We start from the raw sequence: 9,577 nt of genomic DNA on the forward strand, positions 1-9,577 counted from the left end.
AATACGATCCTGTAGCATAAGTGAAACCCCGTTAGGAGATGTGCCAGTGTCTCCTCTCTTGTATTGCCTGGCACAGACATACCAACCTGATTAAGTGTTTCACACGGATTTTCGTTCATTCAGTTGTGATTTATCGAATTGCTGTGTACCAGGGATCGTTCTAGGCACGAGAAACAGAACTGAATAATTTAAAATTGATGTCATCGCCGTCTTTCCATTCCTCCCTGTGTATTGTAAGTTCTCTGGGGGAAGGGCCAAAGTGTACACATAATAGTCTTGCTAGAGTGTTCAGTAAACCCACATATGCCACTTGGTCGGCTGAAGCTCTTACTCGAAGCGGATGTTAAGCTAAGGAGACCAACCTCGTCACCATAGACACCTTCAGGGTATGTATTCCACATGAAGCGTGGCATGAAGCGCTTTCAAAACATTAGCCGATTCATGTCACAGTGAATCAAAATGTAGCAAGATAGTTGTGGCTTCACTGCTCTGATTTAAACAAACAAACAAACAAGAAAGGTAAATGAGGATGTTAAAAATAATACTACATTCTAATTTGTTTTTGAACCAATTTTTTTTTTTTTTTGAGCTGAGGATCGAACCCAGGGACTAGCAAGTGCTCTACCACTGAGCTAAATCCCCAACCCCTTGAACAACTTTTTAAAATGTTTTACTTTTATGTTTATATGCATGAGTGAGTGTATGTATGTGCACCCCACGCATGGCTGGTACCTGACATGGCCCGGGTTAAGGACACTGGATCCCCTGGGACTGGAGTTGTGGGAGGTTGTGAACCACCAGATGGGTGCCTGGTACTCTGCAGAAGCAGGAAATGCTATTCACTGCTGAGCCATCTCCCCAGTCCCCAAAATCCAAGTTTAAAAGATTACATTTATTTATTTGTATGTGTCTGGGTGTGTACACCACGGTGCGCCTGTGGAGGGCAGAGGACGGCTCTCAGGAGCCGATTCTTCCCTTCTACCATGTGGGACCAGGGGATCAAACTCAGGTCGCCAGGCTTGGTGTCCAGTGCCTTAACTCCCTGAGCCAGCTCAAAGAATGCTAAAATTTAATATTTTAAAAACCACTGCTGCTCATTCAAGTTGTCCATGCGTGCATATTTAAACTTGCCTGCCCTGTTCCTATCGAGTTGGGCGGGGGAAAGTTTGAGACTAGGGCTCATGTTTCTGCGACTGGCCTCCAGCTCACTTGGAGCCAAGGGTGACCTTGAACTTCTGATCCTCTTTGTTGTCACCTCCTGGGTGCTGTGGGTGTGTGGGTTTCTGCTGGACGTTGTAAACCCCCAATTTGATGATGTCACCTTTTTGCGCTTGCTCTCTCTCGTTTAGGCTACTCCAACCATCTCTACCTATTTGCTACTTGCTATTTGTTCTTTTACTTTTGGTTGCACATAAACTCACTCATTGAAACCAAATGTACAGCAATCTCAGGTCATTCTCTAGACCGTTCAGACTGCTGGGCAAGCACCCTAGTGGCAGAACCATTGCCCCAGCCCTTGCTGGATTGTTTTAATTATCTTTGTTTGTTTGTTTGTTTTTCAAGACAGAGTTTCTCTGTGTAGCCCTGGCTGTCTTGGAACTCATACTATAGACCAAACTGGCCTCGAACTGAGAGATCCACATGCCTCTGCCTCCTCAGTGCTGGGATTAAAGGCATGCAGTAATCATTTCTAATACTTGAGATTTATTAAAAGTTCATGAATGGCCGGGCGGCGGCGGCGGCGGCGGCGGCGGCGGCGGCGGCGGCGGCGGCGCACACCTTTAATCCCAGCACTCAGAAGGCAGAGCCAGGCAGATCTCTGTGAGGTCGAGGCCGGCCTGGGCTACAGAGTGAGTTCCAGGACAGGCTCCAAAGCTACACAGAGAAACCCTGTCTCGAAAAACAAAACAAAAAAGTTCATGAATGATCCAGACACTATATTAAGACTTTTCAATAAATTACCCCATTTCATCCTCTCAGCGGCTCAGGGAGGTGGGCACCATCACTGTTGCCGTGTTATTTGATTGTGTTTTAGTGTGTATGTGTGTGAGAGTGTGTGTGTGTGATATGCGCACATATATATGTGTGCAGGTGTATGAGCCTGTATGCACACTACAGGGGCCAGAGGAAGACACTTGAGTGTCCTGTTCTGTCACTCCTTTATTCCTTTGAGACAAGGTCTCAGACATGAACCCGGGACTTGGATGGTGGCCAGCAAGCCCATCGATCCTCTCCAGCCTCGCAGCCGGGCTCCAACACTAATCCCTAACAAACAGACTCAACTTCAGCTAGTCCAGGGACTCCCAAGACATCACACCCCACCAGAACAATGAGAGGATGCTCTGAGGTCCTCCCTGCCCATTAGGAGAAGTAAGTTTGTGCAAATAACCATAAAATTAAACCCACCCAGGGAGGGCCATTGATTGACAATTGGCACAGCTTGCCAGATGCTATCTAGTCTAAGAACTGCCCAGGCTTCTCCTGCAATGCTGTCCGTCCATGGCTTTGCAGGGAGTGTTCCCAGCAGGGAAGGCCTCTCCGCTAATGGTAGCTGCTGGAACTTGAGCCTTGGCAGGTTTCCCATATGTTGCAGGAGAGAGGCCAGCCATGTCCCCCGGTGCTGGAGTCACCCTCTTATCTAATTCTGGGGCCTGAAGCCACCCCCAGGAGATTAGAGACGCTCCTACCCTCAACTAATTAACAAGGTGGCCTTCTGCTGCAGGAAGGGAATGAGAGCGGAAAAACAGAGAATGCCTGATTAAACTGGGACCCCAGAAAGCAGACTCAGAAATCACTGATGCATGCCGAAGACAGCTCTAATGGGTCACGCCGGTTCTACGCCTGAGACCCAGAGTTCTGTTTCTTCTCAGCCCCTCTGTACTTCCAATCTGATAGCCATAGACACCACGCACAATTTAAAACGCCGCACATGGATGAGTCTAGCTGAACAATTATTCCCACCAATCCTTATGCTCAGACGGTAAAAACACAGGGACTATTCCGAGATGTTTTTTTTTTTTTTTTTCACATGGGACAACCTGAAGAGGATTAGATGCTCCCCACCCCTCACGTGCACAGTGCGGAGCAAGCTCCTGGATTCAGAGCCGGGTGTTGGCTTCTACTATCAGCTGTGCATCTAAATATTTGAGCTGCTGTCAGATTCCGTAGAAACAAAGTTGCAATTTTGGCTAAGGAACTGCGCTCAGAATTTAGCCTCTCCCGTTACCAGTGGCCGGTTAGTCTTTGGAAAGGAGGGCCGGATTTGGCCGACGGTTGTACTGAGGGGAAATTGAATGAAATTAAAATGATCGGAAGTCAGAGCGCCACAACACCTCTGTGCCACCAACTTTTGACATTCTAATTAGGATACATGCTTATGCAAATCAAGGCTGTCACCCTTCCCCACCAGCAGCCCAGCGCCTACAATTGTTCCTGAGACATTCGAGTGACGCTGGCTGGTGACATGATTAAAACTCCCCCAGAATCTGAGAGCGGACTGGGAGGTAGTCTCCAGAGATGCCCTACTTTGTGGGCAGCCTGGCACAGCTGTGCTTTTGTCCTGCTAGACACCAGGACGCCTTGGATTTCTCCCATCAAGCAAAATAGAATGTGACACTCAAGTGTTCTCAAGCTCCGGTCCTGGAGCGTGGAGTGGGAGAGGACAGCCAGGAGGAGTCCACCACACAGGCGTGGGGAAGTGGGTTGGCAGAGTGAGGCCCTGCAAGGAGACAGAACGTTTCTCTTTGGGCATATAGGAAACAAAGTTGGTTTGTGGGTTGATAACTGTTGACAGTGCATGTCGGACATGTGGCTGGGAGCGGGGCATGTTTGAAATAAAACTAAAAAGTGAAGCATACACTACCAAGAGAGCACCAAAAATCAACTTTTAAGACTTTCAATGATTATTTTTATTTTATATGCATTGGTGTTTTGCCTGCATGCATGTCTGTGTGAGGGTGTTGAGTCCCCTGGAGCTGGAGTTCCAGACAGTTGCAAGCTGCCATGTGGGCCCTGGGAATTGAACCCGGGTCCTCTGGAAGTACAGTCCGTGCTCCTAACTGCTGAGCCATCTCCTTTCCAGCCTGCAAAGGTCAATTTTTAAGATGCCAACATGCACAAAAGCACAGCTCTAACTTTAATGATAATAAGGGATAGTTTATTCTGGAGTCAAATCTGAATGAACATGGACCTGAAACACACATTCAGGCTATCTCAAATTCCAACTTGGTTAACAACTTCATGAAGGAAGCCAGGCAGCGGTGGCGGCGGCACACGCCTTTAATCCCAGCACTCGGGAGGCAGAGGCAGGCAGATCTCTGGTCTGCAGATCTGCAGAGCAAGTTTCAGGATAGCCTGGGCTACACAGAGAAACCTTGTCTCAAAAAAAAAAAAAAAGAACACACACAGAGGAGGGGAGAAAAAGAGAGAGGGAGGAGGAGGGAGGGAGGGGGAGGGAGAGAGACAGAGAGAGAGGGAGAGAGAGAGAGAGAGAGAGAGAGAGAGAGAGAGAGAGAGAGAGAGAGAGAGAAGGGAATCAAGTGAAGGGCAAAAGAGCCTCACATAGGGAGACTCTCTTAGGTGAGATAGGTGAGTTCCCCACACTAGCTTCCAGAGGGTAACCTGAGGTAAAAGTCAACTAATCAATCACTCCATGTCACAAAAGAGTAGCACAGGCTGACAAGATGACTCTGTGGATAAAGGTACCCATCACCCTGCCACCAAGCAGAGACTTGAGGATCCCCCAGGCCCCACATGACGGAAAGAGAGAGCCAACCCCTGCAACGTCCTCTAACCTCTTCCACGTGTGCATGGACACACACACACAAATAAACAAACAAATGCTTTTTTATTTGAAAAAAAAAAAAGTGAAATCCCTTTGACTCCAAAAGAAACATAAGTGAAACTCCCACATTTAAAAAACAAAGAGTTGGGGGCTGGAGAAAGGGCTCAGTGGTTGAGTAGGAGTTGCTCTTGCACCCAGAGAACCTGGGCTCACTTCCGAGCACCCACATGACGGCTCACAACCATCTGTAACTCCCAGGCACTCGTGTGGTACACATTCATACATATAAAATAAATCTAAAAGAAAAAAAATGTATAAAGAGCGATAGGTAGCTATTTCCCTCATGAGAACCTGGCAGCCATGGGTTGGGATGGGATGGGAAGCGTGGCTGGTAGGTCCAATGCTTTGGACGGAAGTTTTTAAATATGGGGAGCCCTGTGGCACAGCATTCAGCACAGGAGAGCTAGCTGCAGGCCTTGGAGATCACCAGTTCTCCGTGGTGCAGAAGGATGCTTTCTCCTCCATCTTCTAGGAGTGCCCGAGTCCGGCTTGACAGTCATTAATGGACTTGTATGAAGCCCCCCCAGGCAGGCTGAGCCAATGCTTCCTAGCTTTGTTAGGAAAATGGAACAGAATCGGTGTGGGCTAATTAATTGGTCTTCAGGTAGTAACTACATCAAAGATATCTTGGGTACCCTGGGAAGCCTGAGAGAGTCAACCAGCTCAAGATTGATGAAGGGCTACTAAGGTCAGGCTTCGAAACCATCTGCCGACTCTCTGGGGCTGGTACCTGCCGAAAAGCAGTTTTAGAAGAGCAGGTGCTGGCTTTTAACTTAGCCCTTCTTTTCTTTTCTGCTGAAATCATGACTTTAGCTGGGAAGAGCCTCCGGTTGGCTGGTGAGATTCACAAACTGTCTATTGTACCTTAAAATAACCTGGCCCAACGGGAATGCGGTAACCTCGGCTGGCTGCTGCCCAAAGTCACAGGTCACACACCCCTAGCCACAGCCACCCTGGCCTCCCCAGAGTGTGAAGCAGCATCAGGACCACAGCGAGTCCTGGGCACCGTTCCAGAAGACGGAAAGCTAAGGAACACTGTTGTCCTCCAAACCGTGCACAGCTACAAAAGAAAGCGTGTGGCCCATCTCGTCTGCATAGCATGGGTGAGAGCCTACGAAGTCCTTGGAAGATGGCATTTACATGTCCCTTGAAAGTTTCTCCTGGCTCAGTGGGCTGACTATTTTTAATTCTCTCTAATAATGATCCATGTGTTTGGTGACGATGGTTCAAAGACATCTTTGCTCCTTTAAAAACTTATGTTTTTAAATAAATCACACACGGAGCCTTATTCTTAACGATGAATGCCCAGCCTTAGCTTGGCTTGTTTCTTGCCAGCTTAATGTTCTAGTGGGAGCCCCACCTGTCTGCCCAGACCCTGCCCCTCAGAAAGTCCCGTGAAACACGGCTCCTCCCCCAGAGATGCTCAAGACCACTCCCACAGAGTATTTAAACTGCCCCCCCTCCCCCAGAAAACAGACAGGTGGTTTTTCGGTCTCTTGTCCCTTTTTCCTCTCTGGGGGTGGGGGTGAAGAACCACTCAGGAACGCTTCACCCATTAAACTGGGACTTTTTCTAATTTGGTCTGATTTGGATTGCTGTGTCGGCAGAGAGGTGGGGTCCAAAAACTTTTCACTTTCTTTAACTTAAATTATCCCATCTACCTTTTGCCTCTGGGATTTTTCCATTCTCTTACTTCTGTAAATCTTACTCTTACTCCGTGGCTTGCCGTGTAGCTGGGTGACTGGTCCCTGGGTCCTTCTCCTTCTCTGGCTACCTCCTTTTTCCTCCCAGATTTCTCCTTCTATTTATTCTCTCTGCCTGCCAGCCCCACCTATTTCTCTCTCCTGCATCACTATTGACCATTCAGTTCTTTATTAGACCATCAGGTGTTGTACACAGACACAGTAACATAGCTTCATGGAGTTAAACAAATGCAACATAAACAAAAGTAACACACCTTAAAATAATATTCCACATCACGCTCACGTGAAGGTGGCATCAGTAACAGATGGAAGTGCCCAGTCAGTCACAGGCCTTCACTAGACAATGGACACACTACAGTGCGCTGCGTTCCTAAGTGTGACGTTGGGCAGGTCGGTGTTGCTGTGATAAAACACTTGATGGGGAGCCCGTGGAGCTGGCAGACCTGGACTTTTTTATCTGAAGGAGTAAAACCTAATTTTCTGAGGCTGGCGAGGGAGGGGGAGCTAAACTTAACTCTCTGGGGCCAGCAAGAGAACACACACACACACACACACACACACACACACACACACACACACACACACTCTTAGGGTCTCTACCGTCTTCCATCTCAGTTCCTTATTTCTTTTCTTACCTCTATCCAAATGTTTCCCTTCTGTCTCTCTTGATGATTTCTTTCTAACTAACTTTATTCTTTCCCTTGCAGCTTACATACCCCAGCAACATCTTTGAAGCAATATAAAAATTACCATGTGGTTACATTCTATTTCTCAAGTGAATGATTGTAATGAATACAGGTAAGAAACTGCATGTTGTCCATCTCCCTTACATGATTAAACATTTTATGTATTACAGGTTAAAAACAAGTTATCCCGGGGCTGGAGAGATGGCTCCGAGGTTAAGAGCACTGGCTGCTCTCCCAGAGGTCCTGAGTTCAATTCCCAGCAACCACATGGTGGCTCACAACCGTCTGTAATGAGATCTGGTGCCCTCTTCTGGCCTGCAGGGATACATGCAAACAGAACACTGTATACATAATAAATAAATAATTTAAAAAAAAAAAGAAGAAAAATATTTAAAAAAAAAAAAAACAAAAAAACAAAAAACAAGTTATCCCAAGAACCCACCTACATTCATACCCAAGCAACTTGTTATACTGTAACAGAGTGTGAGCAGGCAAGGTATTCTTCTCAGCCAGTTCTTTTGCTGGCCGGCTGCATTTTATAGTTACAAAGAAAGGACCAATCGCTTCTTTTTATAATTTTATCATTATTATTTTATTTATGTGCATTGGTGTTTTGTCTGCATGAGGATGTTGGGTACCTTGGAACTGGAGTTACAAACAGCTGTGAGCTGTCATGTGATTGCTGGGAACTGAACCCGGATCCTCTAGGAAGAGCAGCCAGTGCTCTTAGCCGCTGAGCCATCTCTCCAGCACCAGGACCAATCATTTTATTACTTATCTCAAAGGGCAATTTTATAAGAAATCTTAGACGAATCACAAACCTAAGCTCTTATATATGAAAAATGATCAGTCATCTCCACTTTAACTCCTCAGGGTGCATACCACTCACCAACAGATTTTTACATCAGGAAGCTGAGGGCAGAAATGGGTACAGGAATTAATAATCACCTTTGATCACCAACCAATCCTAGCAAGAAAGGTACGTCAGCTAATAATAATTAGGCTGTTTTGCTCTTGTTCCCTGACCTTAACGAGTCCCTCACCCAACTATGTGCCTTTTTAAAACTTTAGATGGTTTCCTTGGATTTTTCACCTCAAAGCTATTTAACAAAAACATCTTAATTTAACTTTAAGGTTACTTTTTTTGAGACAGGGTTTCTCTGTCATGTTTTGGTGCCTGTCCTGGATCTCGCTGGCCTCGAACTCACAGAGATCCACCCGCCTCTGCCTCCAGAGTGCTGGGATTAAAAGTGTGCGCCACCACACCTGGCTACCTTAAGTTATTTTTAAAGCTTTGTTTCAGCTGTGATGCACTCTGAAACCTGTGAACACATCTCCCAACATGATTAAAAGAGTTTAAGCTAGCTGGGCTACTGGGACTCCATTGTTTTCTTTTCTTTCTTCTTTCTTTTTTTTAATTAAAAAAATTTTTTTTTTCATTTTACATACCAACCACAGGTCCCCCCTCATCCCTCTTCCCACTCCCCCTAGCCCCTCCCCCCACGCCGCCTGACCCCCACCCCCTCCTCCAAAAGGGTAAGGCCTCCTATGGGGAGTCAGCAAAGCCTGGTAATTTAGTTGAGGCAGGGCCAAGCCCCTGTCCCCTCAGTTGTTTTTCTTAAGCCACAATCTATACGGCTCCTCCATGGAAACTCCTGTGTTCCCGCTGTGTGACGCTTCCTTGTCTTATGTCTTCTCCTCCGCAGCCTCTGCTCTGTCAGAAGCGGGGGCAACATTTTATCCTGCCTTTACCTACGTTTTGTCCACGAAACTAACCTCTATCGCGACCTCTTATTATGTTTATTAAAACCCCTCAGTCATCAAAATTCTATTCAAACTGGCACTACTCCTGTATCAACTCATCGCTTCAGTTCATCAGTATGGCTGGGATAACAGGTGTGCACCATGGCATCAGTTTTTAAAGTGGTACGGGGGCATGGGGGGTGTTGGGGGGCAGTAACCCAGGACTGCATGCGTGCTGAGGGGGTCCTCTACCAACTGAGCTACATCTCCAGCCCTTTCGCCTATATTAGAAGTCCATTGACAGTGTCTGCATTAAACATGCTAAAGCCATTGCTCAGTAATTCCATTCTAAGGGGTAGTGGCCACAGTAAAAAAGTGTGGGAGCCTAGAAAAAACAAGCATACAACTTCTTCAAGATTTATTTTGATGTAGTCCTGTGTCTGTGAGTGTGTGTGTACATGTGTGGTTGCACATACCTGTGCGGGCCGAGGTCAAAAGAGCATGTTGGATCCCTCAGAGCTGGAGTTACAGCTATTTGTGGGATTCCCAGCCTGTTACTTACTGGGAGTGCTGGGGTCCGAATGCCATCCCTCATGATTGCA

This window comes from Peromyscus maniculatus, chromosome 21 (genome assembly GCF_049852395.1).
Source record: "Peromyscus maniculatus bairdii isolate BWxNUB_F1_BW_parent chromosome 21, HU_Pman_BW_mat_3.1, whole genome shotgun sequence".
Lineage (NCBI taxonomy): Eukaryota > Metazoa > Chordata > Mammalia > Rodentia > Cricetidae > Peromyscus > Peromyscus maniculatus.